This window comes from Danio rerio, chromosome 20 (genome assembly GCF_049306965.1).
Source record: "Danio rerio strain Tuebingen ecotype United States chromosome 20, GRCz12tu, whole genome shotgun sequence".
NCBI classification, from domain to species: domain Eukaryota; kingdom Metazoa; phylum Chordata; class Actinopteri; order Cypriniformes; family Danionidae; genus Danio; species Danio rerio.
Window position 1 is genome coordinate 27947480 of NC_133195.1, and position 17119 is coordinate 27964598.

General features: G+C 35.3%; 3 long non-coding RNA genes across 3 annotated transcripts in view; 2 read left to right on the forward strand and 1 right to left on the reverse strand.

Moving 5' to 3' along the window:
• LOC141379240 (uncharacterized) overlaps window positions 1-17119 on the reverse strand; it is a 100274-nt gene that overhangs the window by 27925 nt on the left and 55230 nt on the right. The window lies entirely within an intron of this gene.
• Window positions 2708-17119, forward strand: part of LOC141379238 (uncharacterized) — a 36161-nt gene continuing 21749 nt past the window's right edge. The window contains exon 1 of the long non-coding RNA XR_012395706.1: window positions 2708-2978. This is a non-coding gene — a long non-coding RNA (uncharacterized lncRNA). The remainder of the gene's footprint in view (window positions 2979-17119) is intronic.
• On the forward strand, window positions 12543-16884 carry LOC137488650 (uncharacterized). The gene is made up of 2 exons (XR_011007781.2): window positions 12543-12656; window positions 16513-16884. It is a non-coding gene; the product is annotated as an uncharacterized lncRNA (long non-coding RNA).

Genomic DNA, 17119 nt, shown 5'->3' on the forward strand with positions numbered 1-17119 from the left:
AAAATTTTTAAACATGCTGTATGAAAAATGTCCTGGTTGCTTCACAAAGCCTTTAGGAATATAATTAAAAGCATTTAGACAAGTAGATGTGGTCAAAATGATCTGCTGAATCTCAGTTTGATCATCAGAAAGGGAAAAAAAATGGTGATAGAACTTGCATTGATGTTAATGCCAATGGTCTGGTACTTCTGAGTACTTCAAAAACTACTGATCTACTTGAATTTTCTTATACAATCATCTGTACAAATATATATGTATATATAATAATGAATAAAATTAGAGAGTTTTTTATTTATTTTTTTTTTACACAGGCCTACGTACAGTACATCGTCTTGAAGAATCCTTCAAAGTCAAAATATGTAGTTTTTGGCACTAATTTAGGGGCATGTTCTCAACAAACAAATGCATAGTTTGATGATGAAGTGTGAAATCATGGGAGTTGTCATCTTTATAAAATCTTGTACAGAAATCATGTTCATGGATAAGCTGAAGTATTCAAAACCTACTATGAAGTAAGTATAGCAAAGTAAGCCTGAAATCCATTGAAGAAAAATGGTGTATGACGTCATTAGCATTGTGAGACAGGACATGGTGCATGTCACTTCTTGAAATAGCTTGTTTCTCTGGATTTTAACAACATTTGAAACATTTGGGATAAAGTACATGAGTCAGGAGAAAAATATAGCACTGCTTTAATGAAAAAAAACATCTTATATTGTGCTTTTTGTTCCATAGGTCAGACTTAAAGGTTCTTTGTGGATCTGAGCCAATAAACAATATCATTTACAGTTAAAGTCAAAATTATTAGCCCCCTTCGAATTTTTTTCTTCTTATTTAAATATTTTCCATATGATGTTTGACAGTGCAAGGAAATTTTTACAGTATGTCTGATAAAATTTTTCTTCTGGAGAAAGCCCTATTTGTTTTATTTTCGGCTAGAATGAAAGCAGTTTTAAATATTTTTAACACCATTTTAGGGACAAAATTATTAGCCCCTTTGAGCTATATTTTTTTCGATAGTCTACAAAACAAACCATCGTTATAGAATAACTTGCCTAATTACCCTAACCTACCTAATTACCCTAATTAACCTAGTTAAGCCTCTAAATGTCACTTTAAACTGTGTAGAAATGTCTTTAAAAATAGCTAGTACAATATTATTCACTGTCATCATGGCAAAGATAAAATAAATCAATTATTAGAAATGAGTTATTAATACTATTGTGTTAAGAAATGTGTTGAAGAAATCTTCTCTCCGTAAAACAGAAATTAGGGAAAAAATAAACAAGCGGTCTAATAATTCAGGGGGGCTAATAATTCTGACTTCAATTGTAGAATTGCGATAATTTATTCCAATAACGATGAAGAGCTCTGGACATTTTCACTCGATATTGATCTAAGAGTCAAACACACAGCAGCAATATGCAACAACCATGAATCAAAAGACCAATGCACTTTGCTAACAAATTCAACAAGACGACAAAAATAAAGAAATGATGGGTGGAAGAAATGAGTGGAAGCAGTGATGAAGTAAGCGAACCTTGAGTAATTATCCAAAAATGATGAAATTATTGATAGACAATGTAGCACCAATTCTGTTATATAAAAAGTGTTTCGGCTATTAAAAAGTGTGACAAGGAGCAGACTAAAACGATCTGTATGACAATGGTTTGTGAAATAAAACTAAGTATGGCAACACAACCAACCTGTTTAATCACCTAAAATGTATCAACCAAAAAAAAAACTTAAAGTTTTACAATTTGTGTGGACTTGCTGAAAGTTGTACTGTATTTTTTATGCTTTGCATATTTAATTTACCCCGTAATGCTAGATTAGTCTTTTTAAATCTTTCTTACTATTTGTTTTATTTTAAGGCCAAACACGTCATCTGTTTTTGCTAATGAACAATATTTTAAATTGTAATTTATTGAACCCTCTAATTTTTGTTGCATCTGTCCTTGTTGGGATGATAACTTTTAAAGCTGGAAGCATTAACAACTTATATTGAAATTTATCGATATTGTTCACAACGGAAAAAATTATAGAGTTTGCATTTTAGCCAAATCGCCCAACTTCGTTCTTTATTTCCTGCCTTTTAGATTCCTGAACCTGTAACTGTAAAGGTTTAAGAAACAAAATCTGACAAATGTCTTGAAATAGAATCATAGTAAAAGCCCAATAATCAAGCCCAGTCAGTTGAATTATTAGAAAATAATGTACACCTGAAGTGATGAACAATTATTTCTTATGGGGTACTTTCAAAGCATCAATTTTTGCTATTATTACAATCCTAACAGCTCTTATTTGAAACTGAAAATGGCCAGAGATAGATACACACAAACATAAAATATCCAGTGAGTGTAGTACTGTGCTTCTGTGGGCAACAATGCCTTGTTGATGCCAGAGGTCAGAGAAATGCCAGACTGGTACAGCTGATAGAAATGCAACAGCATCTCAAATAACTTACCAAAGTCTGCAACAGAGCATCTCAACCCATCAAAACCTAAAGCAGAAGAATACACTGATGATAAAAAACAGCTAACTGAGGCTACAGTTCACACAAGCTGACCAAAACTACAACAGAAGAGTTTTAAAAATGTATTTGCCAACCCTGAGTTTTAGCCAAAGCACACTCTAACTAAAAACAATAATAATTCAGTATGTGAAAGAGACTCAGAATATGCCTTACAGTCCACTATGAAGCTGAAGGGATGTGATTGTTCTGGAGGCTCGCGGTAGATTTATCCAGTGTTACAGCGGGGAACTGTAAGCCCACTGTTACCGCCTGGGAGTAACTGGTACAACATTGAACATCTCTGGTTAAGGCCTCCAGACTCCCTCACACACACACCAACACGACAAAAATGTGCCAATGTGTGCTTGTGAATGCCACTGGACGCTTTCCTTCCCTCAATCTCTCATTCCTGACTCTGTTCTACCGGCCCTGAGATGTTCTTCAAGGATCTGCAAAAAGAGCGGTAAGATTTGTCTCTTGTTTACTTAATGCCACTAAAGAAGTGTGTAGAAACTGTAGCACATTTGTCAACCTAAGAGGAAGGGGAAGTATGATCTCACTCGTTCTTCAAAAGACCGGGCTTGTTTGACCTCATGTCTTTTATGTCTTGTGTTTAGTCCTATTATAATACGCATATGGAAAACAGCAGCCAAGCATCATGGGTTTTAATCATTAACGGGAGGTTGTGGTCATTGTAGAGTTTAGGAGAGGAAGTCACTGATGTAATACAAGGACAATAGCCTTTGGTTAAGGACTCCAGTTTTTCTTCTTGTTGTCAGTCGGAGCTGTGAAAAGAAGTTTTGTGACGGAGACTTTCCAGACTTTTGGTGTGTGGAAAACAGATCTTCATCAGTTTGGCCACATCACAGGAACCGCAGATGCTTAGATGGTGTCCAAAATCTCAGCTAATGTAAAGAAACAAGGATTAAAGGACAGACGTTTTAAACATGTATTTGTGGCGGAGTTATTGTTTGCATTGTGGCCCGGATCGGGTTATATAAAGTAGAGAGGCTTAGTTGAAAGAGTCAGGTTTTGGAGTCTAGCAGTCTGAGCCGAACTTTAACTGAGGTTTCGATTCTTGTCATGGAACATCACAGACAGATGAGAATATGGCAGGGTAACGAGAAAGATGACACATCCTGTAGTGCCAAGGCCACTTCCTGTGGATTTAATTTTCCATTTTGACAAAGTTGTGGCTGTTTGGGTTAATGTAATTTTATATATATATTTTATTATTACATACATATTTTTATATTATTTTACACTGTACAAACTGGTGGCCTCATTGACTTTAAAAATGTATTTTAAACAAATGTTTGCCCTCAAAACATACTTTCATGTTACGTTTTTTAGTACTATTGAGGACTTCTGTACTTAAAGTTAACAACGAGGATACCGACAACCTTATATCAGATTTGAGGACTTTCCGTGTAGCTTCAATTTTTTAGATGATGTTAATCCTCTCAACAGCCAGCAGAGGGCAGTGTTTGCCAAGGATGGAAATTACTTGGGGTCGCTTTCTGTCACAAGATTGTTTAAACTTTGGTTGATTTGGAGAATATTGAAAAACGATCATTTAAAATTACGTTATTCTATTAACCCGTTTGTGTCCTTATGGTCTTTTATTGTGTTTTAAATAATAGTTTAAAAATATTACTTAAAAAAAAGTGTAGAAAAAGTTAGTTCACCCAAAAATTTAAATTCTGTCCATTGATTAGGTCCAAACCTGTTTGAGTTTTTTTTTCTGTTGAACACAATAGAAGTTATTTTTATGTTTGAAACATGTAAACATGACTTTCATATTATTTCTTTCCAATTCAATGGTTACTTTTTTTCGCTTTCTTCAAAACATCATCTTTTGGGTTCAGCAGAAAAAGAAAATGGTGTGCAAATGTTCACTTTTGGGTGAACTATCACTTTAATGCAAATAGCATATCTTGAATATTTTATATTTCACCCTCATTTCTATAGACAAATGTATTTTACTCTAGGCAAACAAAAAACACATTTAGGACCTTCAGGAAAAAAAAAATGTTCTCAATGAAAGCCAAAGGCATCAATTTTTATACGTGCTATCTACACACAGCTATTTAAGCAAAAACATTTTCCCCAGGTTTGACCTATGTACCAAATCACTTTTTCTGTTTTCTGCCTTTAAGGAGTGCAGGCCAAATAAACTAAAATTAAATCATTTGGATATACTGGCATGTAAATTATACCAATATACCCATGGATAATTATAATTTTAGTTATATAAAATATAATATAATGATTTTAGTTTCTTATCGCTATCCTATTCAAGACTATAAAAACTGAAAAAGCATACTTACTAGATTAGATGACTTTTTAAATACAGTTTTGCTATTATTATTATAGTAGTAGTAGTAGTGTAAAATCATGAGTGTTTATTATGTAACACTGCACCAAAAGTAAATATACAAATAAATATTGTTTTTGCTAATCATTGACTTATTCAGATCTATCTATCTATCTATCTATCTATCTATCTATCTATCTATCTATCTATCTATCTATCTATCTATATATATATATATATATATATATATATATATATATATATATATATATATATATATATATATATATATATATATATGATATATGATATATAATTTATCATTCATATATTCATTCATTCACTCATTTTCTTTTAATAATAATAACCTTTATTTAACCAGGTAGGTCAATTGAGAATAAGTTCTCATTTACAATGACGACCTGGCCAAGAAGCAACATAAAAAATAAAAAGCAGATACAGTACAAAGCAGCAGGGACACAATACAATGGCATTTGACAAATGCAGATAATATATAAAACCAAGGCGAAACTAAAAACATGCACAGTGATCAGAGTACTATTGACTGGATTTAATTTTTAAAGGATGATAGTGGAATGAAAGTGTTAAGCTTTATAGTCTGCTGTAGGTGTTTCCAAGCATCAGCAGCAGAAAACTGAAAAGAGCATAGCGACCAAATGAAGTGTGAACTATTGGTATGCAAAGATTAATAAAATTACTAGAGAGCAGATTTTAGCTTACCCAATTACTATATAATTTACCATGGTACATTCATTTATTCATTCATTCATTCATTTTTTTCAGCTTAGTCCTTTTATTACTCCGGGGTCGCCACAGCCGGATTGATAAAATTAAAGTTAATAAATAAAACCACCAAATTATCCAGCACATGCCTTTCCAGCCACAACCCATCTCTGGGAAACATCCATACACTCATTCACACTCATACACTACGGACAATTTAGTCTACCCAATTCACCTGTACCGCATGTCTTTGGACTGTGGGGGAAACCGGAGCACCCGGAGGAAACCCAAGCGAGTGCAGGGAGAACATGCAAACTCCACACAGAAACGCCAACTGAGCCACCCGAGACTCAAACCAGCGACCTTCTTGCTGAGGTGTCAGCACTACCTAATGCGCCAATGCATCGCCAATACCATGGTACAGAAATTAATTATGGACTATGATATTTATTGCATTTGAAATTGTAGTTTCATGACACATTCTTATGAGCGAGTTGATTTAAATATCAGATGATTCTGCTGTGACAGACATACAAGTCTGCCTTTTATTAGTTGGCTAGCAACATCTTCATCATTTCCAGTAGTTTTTTGTTCCATTCAAAGCCCTTTGCTAAAGTTTGCTTGTAAAAGACAAAAACCATCTGCTCCTTTTGGTACATTCTGTCCTGATTCATGTGCTTTTTTACTCTGACGGTAATTCACAACAGAACTCAAACTCAGAGCAACCAGATAAAGATATTCCATACGTCACTTTACAGTTCAACTATGTTGCAAACTAGTCGAAGCATTACTGGAATTCATCCCTGAATGACAACTGACTAAGACTTGCTTGCTTAAAAAAGATCTCATATCCATTGAGCATCCTCAAGAGCTTGTAATACGTGGCTAGTTTGTCTAAATATTGCGTGACTCTGAAAAGAGAGGCTCCAAACTGCTGTTGCTGAGGTAAAACCTTGCTGTTTGTCTCTCAGTCTTTATTTGAGGTATCTATTCAGAATGAAGCCAGAGGACTGTAGTCTGAGGCCACACTGACCAAAATATCCCTCCATAGGCCTTAAGCCAAACGTGCACTGATTCACACACACATGCACACGCACACGCAAACACACACACACACATACTATCCTATACCAAGATATTTAACTGGTTGAGACTGGTTCAGCTGGTCCTAGCCAGGTCTTATTAGCTGAAATATGTTCAAATCATTTGATCCATTTACTTGTTTGTTTCGTTTTATAGAAATACAGTGTAACAATTAATATTATTAACTAATGACTTGTTACCGGGGCCTGCCGAATCTGAGGACATTTTTTGCTATTTCTGCACAGAATTTTGTAAAAAAAATCTGTGGATTTTTGCAGAATGATTTTGGGAGTATCATAACTAACTTAATATATGAAATAAAAAATAATACCTTTGTAACTTATATTTATTGTTTTTTGTATTGTACCTTCATTTCTAAGAGTGTACATAAAAGGCAGGTAATATTACTTTACAAACTGTATTGTAAATGAATCAAATTAAGATTTTCATTTTAGTCAATAATATTACTGAAATTAATTTTAAGACTGAAAAAACTGTACACAAGTAAATAAATAGGCTAAATAAATAGGCTCAATGATAGGCTGCGGAAATCTGCAGATTTTCTGTGTGGGCCTACTTATTACCTGCTAATAAGCATTACAGTAAAAAGTAAAATCTTATTCTACATGCCTAATACTACTCATTATTTAAAGCCAACTACTTCCTCACAAACTATCAATAAGCAGCTAATTAATAGTTTATTAAGCTAGTATTCTAAGTTAATGGTTTGTTAAATTGGATTGTACCTTAAAACAAAGTGTAACCAAATACAGTAAAACTGGTGTCGCTGTTGGTGTTGTTAAACTATTATGTAATTGCTAGTTAATGAAATGAAACAGCATGACATTGAATTATGTAAATATAAATATAAAAACAAATCTAACTAATATCAATGACAAAAATACATAACTGAAAAGCTGAAAATATAAAACATATACACTGTACTCAACGGTACTCAAGCCCAGTTTCATTTGTCTTTGATTCCTGTCTGAATCCCACTGAAAGCTGGGCCAAATGTACCACAGTGTTCAGTCATATTTTTAGACCCTGTGCCAGCCCACGGGAAATACATTTCTGTATTTATCTTTATCCGGAGGGAAAGGAAATAACTTCAAACCAAAAAGCTACAACTCTTGTTTCGAAGCGTACATTCCTCTGCTGCCTTATAAAACAGTTCTAGGTCAGCTTAAGCAGCTCTTCCACAACACCATCTGTCAAATTCATCACACTTTCACACAATGCAAACCTTACTTTGGAGCAATTGTGCTTTGTCCATGTTGTAGCAGCTTTGTGTGTGCTGATACTGTGTGTGTTTGCTCATGAAAGAGCATATTTGAGTGCTGTAAAAAAAAAATAATAATACAGTTCACTTCTTGCTCCGGGCCTTAAGTCCTTGCGTATGCAGGATGGGGTGCTTTGAGTTAAAATTAAGACGAGGGTTTTAAGGTCTGACAACATGGCCTCAGGATGGTCAGGATTCCTCTCAGGTCTGCAAGGAATGTGGAACATTTGAGGTGCCAACGCTAGTGACGCACACAACTGACGGCAAACATTTCCTTTCACCTGTCCTTTTCCTTTCTGGCTACAGGCCTGTACCAAAAAAAAAAAAAGAGAAAAAAAAACATATTGGAAGGCATCACTCCGTTTTATCTTATTTGGAGGACTCTACATTGGAATTGTTCTTGTATAACCAAGTTAAATGGCTTGTGTATTTTGTGTCTGACTGATTGGATAGTGCTGTTAGGAATGATGGCAAATTAGATGGGGAATAATAGAATACATTTTTGATAAAGTTTTGTTATTGCTATTAGTAGTAGCAGTAGTAGTAGAAGTATTAGTAGTATAAAATGTATGTGTGAGTGTTTATCATGTAACAATGCATCTATCTATCTATCTATCTATCTATCTATCTATCTATCTATCTATCTATCTATCTATCTATCTATCTATCTATCTATCTATCTATCTATCTATCTATCTAACTAATTCAAATGTTATTACGTGATTGAATGGGTGTTATCGTTATCAGTGGTTATCATCGGATAGATATTGGTAGGCTCAGGAGGCTGTTATCATCCATCCACATGGTTAATCATCTATAGATCACATACGACTGCAGCCAGAAGTTAACGAGAATTATTCATATTATTTATTACATTTCCCATTAATTGTATTTTATTAACGTCTTCCCTTATACCCCAACCCTAAACCATCACAGTAATGTAAAAACAGATCTGGATCTGCAGTCTTCTCTATTAGTATAGCTAATTAACCATGTGGATAGGTGATAATAGCCTTCTGAGCATACCAGTAGGCACAGAAGGTCCTACTGGCCCATATCTATCAGCTGATAACCACTAATAACCCCCTTTCAATTATTCGATTAATAGCTACATGTATTTATCCATCCATCCATCCATCTATCCATCCGTCCATCTATCCATCCATCTATAGTATCTAGTTCTTTCTTTCTTCCTTTCAAAAAATTCCTTTCACCTGTCTTTTTTCTTTCTGGCTACAGGCCTGTCCTGAAAAGAAAAGAAAAACATTTTGGAAAGCATCACTCCATTGTATCTTATTTGAAGGACTCTGCATTGGAATTTTTCTTGTATAACCAAGTTAAATGACTTGTGTATTTCGTGTCTGACTGACTGGATGGTGCCATTAGGATTCATGGCAAATTACGTCAAGGTAAACAGAAAAATGGTTGAAAATGAGTGATGTAAATACGATTTACTCAGCCAAGCGAGTGACATCAGCTTTGCCAGAGTAAACCATTACAGCCCACGTTACCATGTCAGCAGACACTGTTTGTTGTTAAAATTGCATGCTGGAAACTCAAAACAGTTGTCGTGCTAAAGCAGCTAACTTTCCACTTCCAGACAATATCACTTTCATACCCAGGACCCAAACGCCCTGAGTTCAGCGCCTACAAACACATTAACAAATACCACTTTTCCTTCTCCTGTTCTCAATCATGGTCAGAACTGCCTCTATCTGAAGCTTCCACTAACTTACCTGAGAACAAACACAGCACTCACTTACTGTAACTGAGAATATGCTTTTAAGAGAATATTCATCATTTGTCATCATTTACTTGCCCTTACTGTATGTCATTTCAAATACAGTTCTTTAATAAAACATAAGTAGTGTCAGGGGCAGATTTAACCAATCAGCAAGATAATCGGCCGCTTAGGACCCCAGAAAATCTAAGAGCCCCCAAATAAATGCCTAGAAGTATACATTATACCTATTAATTATATTCAACATAATTGATATCATATTTTGTATGATGAGTGTCTAAAAAATTAAATGTTTAATGTTTATTTCATCTGTGCAAAAGTCCAGCAGTCAAACTAGGTAAAGATTTTTTGTTTTAAAATGAAACTGTTTATATATAATTTTAGTTGTGAATCTATTTTAAGAAAACAAATCATTTAAAATTTTTTACAAGATTCTTTACATGTTGTTGTTATTATTTTGCATTAAGAAAAAATGTAGAAAAGGAGTGATTGAGTGACATAAGAAAAAAAAATCTAAATAAATCAGTTAAAATTTTTTTTTAAAAAATAAAAAAATAAAACTGTCACCAAATTAAGATATTTAGAAAAATAGTGGAAACCCTGTAACCATTGACTTACATATAAACAAATACTATAGATGTCAGTGTTTCTCACATTTTTTGATTTTTTTATTTTAATTTTTTTTTTTGTGATACATTTACAGTATATTTTTGGGTGAACTAACACTAACACCCAGATAAATAGAAAATGGAATAAATCAATTATAATTTTATTAGTTAATGCACAAAGTAACCTATTCACAAAGCGTGTTTAATTGGTCTGAAAAAGGAATATTTTAGCCCTGTAAATTATAAAAATTACATCAGTATTGATTCTCTCTTGGTCACTTGTGATCAGATTGACGAAAATGCATCTGTATACTAAGTGAACATGGCCTAAATCATTATTATTATTTTGCTGGAATTAGAATGGAAACTGGGAATCAAAAAATGCAAATCTAAATCGAAATTGGTATTGGAATTGATACCATTCTAACAATAACCCACCCTAGATAGCCTTGGCCACTATGGCTGGAACACCCTACATAATTTTTGTTTCCACTTTATTTTGCACTAAATCTGCATTTTCAGAGCAAATCTGCAGTGCAGTAGCAGTGGCATAGCGACAGTCTTAATCTTATCAAAATGTTTGATATTTTGAGTTGATTTCATTACACATACTTGATATTTTACATCTGTCATGAATGTCCAAGTAACACAGTTGTTGTTTTGTGAATGATTTAAGAGACTGAGGCCCAAGTATTGCGTGAGACTTCAGCTATTTACAAAGTCAACAAAAGTATGGAGCTTATTACTTCACATTATGGGTTGTGGCTCAAGCTCTGGTCACAGTCGGTTTCTGTTGAAATTCTGTTCTATTCTAATCTAGGCCTGTTTGGGTAGTAGCATTTATTGTATGTACTGTAGTTCCACTGACATGCAAAAAGATCAGAGGTCAGAGGTCAAAGTCCTGACAGGTCAAACAGAAGGAAGTTGTTTGCATCTCCCTTTTACATACAGTTGAAGTCAGAATTATTAGCGCTCTGAATTATTAACCCCCTTGTTTATTTTTTCCCCAACTTCTGTTTAACGGAGAGAGGATTTTAACACATTTCTAAACATAATAGTTTTAACTCATTTCTAATAACTGATTTATTTTATCTTTGCCATGATGACAGTTCATAATATTTTACTAAATATGTTTCTAGACACTTCTATACAGCTCAAAGTGACATTTAAAGACTTAACTAGGTTAATTAGGTTAACTAGGCAGGTAAGGGTAATTTGGCAAGTTATTGCATGATGAAGGTTTGTTCTGTAGACTACTAAAAAAAATTATAATATATATATAAGGTTAACATTTTTAGCCCCTTTAAAAAAATTAAAAACTGCTTTTATTATAGCTGAAATTAAAAACAAATAAAACTTTCTCCAGAAGAAAAAATATTATCAGATTGTGAAAAATTCCTTGCTCTGTTAAACATCATTTGGGAAATATTTAAGAAGAAAATCAAAGGGGTGCTAATAATTCTGACATCTCTTATCAAGCACAACACCTTATTCCAAAGAAAAAGACACCCATCACCTTTTTGTTATTTTGACCAACTGTATTTTGTTTGACCAAATGTTCAATTATGTTTTATAGGACTATTTAACTCAGAAAAATATGTCATCAGTAGTTTGCAATATCAATTCATTAAAAAAAAAAAAAAAAAAAACTTAGTTAGGTAAATCACAGTTGATAGTGGAAAAAGTGTTAATCGTGTAACTCCTATCAACTTGAGGATATGTTACAGCTCTAAATAATCCCTAGACTGATCATCATTGTGACATAAAAAGAGAAAGCCAACTTAGTTCGAAAAAAAAAGGAAATAAGAAGTAATTATCAGCTGCATCAAAAGTTGCTATTTGAACTTTTTGTAATAGCTAGGAAATCAAATGCAGTCAGGGCTCTGAGAAAATCACTTTGCTAGTTTTGTCCTGCGTTACTTTTGTCTCCGCACACCTCTTACTTATAAATTGTAAATTGTTTAAATTTATTTCCATAGCTGTATATACACCATTCATATAGATTTGAAGTAACAAATTACAGGATAAATGATGAGTAAAAAAACAGACAATAAGACCCTTGAGTTTAACAAAGAGCCTTGTTCTAACAACAGATATTCATGGTTCCCAGATGGACACACACTCATTCTCTCACACATAAACACACACAGATTGACCCGCAGCATAGCATTTATTGACTAACGGCCCACTGTTACTTTCGTCACGTAACGCCTCCTAACTCACGCAGGCTTCTCTGCTTCCGTTTTGTGGTTGTTTTCCATCTCTCTACCCTCCGTCCAGACAGACGAACAGAAACGCAGACATGTTAGACAGATCACAAATACACGTCTAAGGAAGTGAGGTGGAATAAAGCGCCAATTCCACAGGTGAGTGTGTGAACACTGTACGTCTAACTTACATCCTGCACATAAAGGTACATAAGCTGTAATTGGAGCATTAATCTTCTCGAAATGTTCACTTTAGTATTTTTTAGGTACTAATTTATACACTACCATGCACCTTTAAGATACCAATATGGACATTTTAAAGGTTTAGTTCACCCAAAATCAAATTGTTATTGATTACTTGCCTAGCAGGCACAAAACAACAACATGACGTCAGATCGATGTTATACCCCAAAGTTTTGGGGATGCTGCATTTTGTTTGGAAAAGTAAATCTGATTAACATCAGGTCGACGTCAATGTCCAACCTAAAATCAACATCTAATGATGTTACAGCTTGATGTGTGTGGAAGTTACCACTATGTCGTCTATCAAAGGTTAGATTTTGCCTGCCATACCTGGCGAATAAATGTCAGTATTTGAAATCAACATGACCTTGGTTTAAGATGTTGACTCGACGTTGACTTTTGGTCACTTTCCAACACAACCTAAAATCAACCAAAAATTAACGTAATTTGGTGTCGTTGTTGGACGTCAAAATAACATTGTCCCTATATGTTGGTCACCTAAATTGTGGTCACGTGATGCCACGACCGAAATCTAAAGTCTTGTGACGTTGTTTACCTGCTGGACAAACTCATGTCATTCCAAACCCCTGAGACCCTTGTTCATTTTTGTAACACAAGTTTATATATATTATATTAAATTCGAGAGCTCACTCATCCTCCAAAACATTGTCAAAACAAGCCTCGAAATTAACTTTTTTACTTGGTAGCACCGGTGCTCCCCACTTTAAATATTTAGGAGCACCGGAAAAAATTTAGGAGCACCCACCAAAAATTAATGAGCACCGCTGCAAACTGTATATTAAGGGATTTATTGTATTTGAAAACAACATCAAATAGGACTAACAAAAACCAGCAACAACTATCTAACTAATGCTGTGATGACTTAATATTAGTGCAATAATTCCAAAATGAATGTCTGATAATTATAAAATATTAAATGATGACGATGATGTCAATATTACTAACAATGAATTACATTTCTCATGATCATGCTGCCCTGAATGTGTTTGAGTACGAGTTATCTGCTATAAAAAGTCATACTGTTACTTTATGAAAAATACATTTTTTGGTTTGCATTAAACACAAATTAAGAATTTTAGTAGGAAAGATTTTTGTACTACGGTTTTTATATGCATGTCAATTTAATAAATACTATTTCTGCAACAAAACAAACAAAAGATTATAATAAACCATTCAATTCAAGGCTGAAAGGTGCAAAGCAGTCATCAGTGATTAATAGAAAAATAATGTTCATCTTAAGACAGACAATAAGAAAGGAAGAAAAGTCTCACTTTTAAAAGTTTTGGTTTGTGTCATTTTAATGCTCAGTCTCGTTATGCGCTGATTTACATTTTTCTTTGTTTGTGGAATAAAGCAGATGAGTCAGCTGACCCAATATATGAGGGGGGCAGAGCAGGATTCTCCCGATGACCACCGGCACAATACCACTCTTTGTTATAAGCTGCATCAGTTTAAACTTAGTAAAGGCGAGCTTCTTTGGCGATGGTGTATACAGTGCTAGATTTTACATTTGGCGAACATTTGCGCTGAACACGCAGTGAATGCAACGAGATTCTGTGTACTTTTTACTCATTAGCCGTTTGCATTCCCCGCGGTCACAAAAGCTCCCTGTCAATTGGCAGCGCAAAGTCTTAAGTGATTGACAGCTAATATGAACCAATATATCTGCAGGAAAGAGCGATTCAGCACGTTTTTAGAAAAGAAAAAAAAACAGGTTGCACTACAACCTGTAACGAAGTGGCTGACACAGAGGGATCCATTTGCAGAATTTTTATTAAACACAGTTTAATAACAAATAGCACACAGATGTTGTGCGTGCGCAAACTTACATCGAACACAGTAGTATATCGTCGTTGGGCTGGCGGCATACAGGATGAGTATGCAGGCATGGGTCAGAGGCAGGCAGCTAGTAACAGAGTCAGTGAGCAGGCTAGAGTTCAAGGCAGGCGGCGAGGATCAAAGTCGGGATTCAGGCTGTAGTACAAGGCAGGCAGGACTGGGTCAGTAAACAAAGCAAGATCACAACAGGAAAGCAGGCAAGGATGAGAACGCTCAGTAGTGTTAGCCGGGGCAGAACAAGACTTCGCAATGAAGCTGTGTGTGTGTGCTGCTTATAAGCGTGAGCCAGGTGATTAAGAGATGTAGTGCAGGTGTGAGTGCTAATCAGTCAATGGATGATGTAATGTCAAAGTCCGGTGATGATGACCTCTGCTGGCCAGCGAGGGGAATGACTGGGACCGAGTCGGTGACACAACCATTATATGCAGTTGCACAAATGCTCCCAAATGTATTATAAGGTCACATAGCTTAAATTTTGGGCGCATATGCGACCAAAATAGTCGCAATTTCGAGCCCTGCAAAACATTCCATGCAACTTCAGTGGTAACTGTAATCATACGAAGCTCCAAAAACACTTTTGTGTGCCAAAAAAGAAGTAAAAACAACTTTGTTTACCTATGTCTTCCTTGTCAGATTAGGGTGTGCATTTACTAAAGCTATACAACCGTTGCTTGTGCTGCTGACTCTAATGCAATATGTCGTACAGCTATTGAACAGATTAGACAAAAGCAGACAGTCATTTTTTTACAGTTACCTTTGTCACACAAAAGTGTTGTTGGAGCTTCTTCTGAGCTGAACCACTGAAATCACATGTTTTGACAATGTCTTTGGTTCCTTTTCTGAACATTGAACATCTCATGACCATTGCAGTCTATGGAGGATGAGAGAACTCTAAGCTAAAATACCTTCCTTTGTTTTGCAAAGATGAACGAAGGTATCAGGAATGAAATGAAAAACATATATCTTTTTAAAAAGCACTGGTCCAGTGACAGCTTTTGTACTTTTATTTCTCAGAGTGTAGGCAAACAGAAAAAAATTGCAAAAAAAACTCCTGAGCTTATATCGAAGTTGCAAGCCGACCCTATTTACAGACGCTTCGTTCATTCGCCACAAAGCGTTGTTTCTCCTCGCAAACCAGTTTGAGCCGACCCCACTGCTGGACATAGCCAGAGCATCAAAAGGTATTTTTAATAAAGTGGTCAACAGCAGTTGCGCAAACATACTAAAGTAGCTTACGAAAACAGGCGCTGGAAAGGCTGTGGAGAGAGAAGCCTTCTTATGTCGGCTGGAATGTCCGTAAGGCCCTGTTTCAGCAGCCTCACACACACAGGGGCTCTTTGTGAGCGTCCGCCGACCACACGCTCCACCAGATCGCTCTGGAATTCTGGGGCTGTTTGTCCTCCAGCATGCAGGACTTGTTTATTTTCTTTCACATTTTTCAATACAGTATGTGCTATTGGAGTTTGGCTGGCTGTCACAGTTCATCCTGTGAGGCTTCTGAAGTCAAATTAGTAATAGACTTTATCTGAAGTTAGATAGAAAAACGTTGAATTTTAATTGCAAAGTATCGTGTTTTAATGCAGAATACAACAGCACGTGTTTTCAGAAAAAAACGGTAGACGCTTGCATTTTTAACATAATCATGTGTACAGTTAACAGGTAACAGTTAATAGTTACATTAAAGAAACAACAAGATACAAATAAAAATGTATCAGCCTTTGAATTTTTTTTTTATGTATTTCGACCCCTGGGGTGTTTAGATTAACCACAAAGCAATAGTGTCAGCTGCAGCAGACTGATTTTATGGGGCCAGGTTAAACGTTCTGACAACCTTTTCGGCACTCTAACAGATCAAAAATAAGATAGTTGAGGTTAATTTATTCATTCATTTCATTCTTTTTTTTCGGCTTAGTCCCTTTATTAATCCAGGGTCACCACAGCGGAATGAACCACCAACTCATCCATCATGTTTTCACGCAGCGGATGCCCTTCCAGCTGAAACCCATCTCTGGGAAACATCCACACACACACTAGTTCGCTATGGACAATTTAGCCTAATTCACCTGTACCACATGTCTTTGGACTTTGGGGGAAACCTGAGCAGCCGGAGGAAACCCACACGAACGCAGGGAGAACATGCAAACTCCACACAGAAACGCCAACTGACCCAGCCAAGACTCAAACCAGCGACCTTCTTGATGTGAGGCGACAGCACTACTGCGCCAATGCATCGGCCTATTTGAGGTTAATATAAAATTAAAATAATAAATGACTATGAAAATTATATGGTTATTAGACTGGTGCATTTTTGTATTTCATTTTTGCCTATAGTTGTGTGTGCAACATTTGTGTCTTTATAACCACCTTCAAGAAAAATGGGGGTCGCAAGTCACTGACATTGTTATTTTGGGGGTCATGGGCTGAAAAGTCACCCCTGCTTTAAGGTACTAATATGCACTTTTTAGGTACAAATGAATACAGCTGAAGATTTCAGAGCTCTCAAAGTGACATTTTAGTGA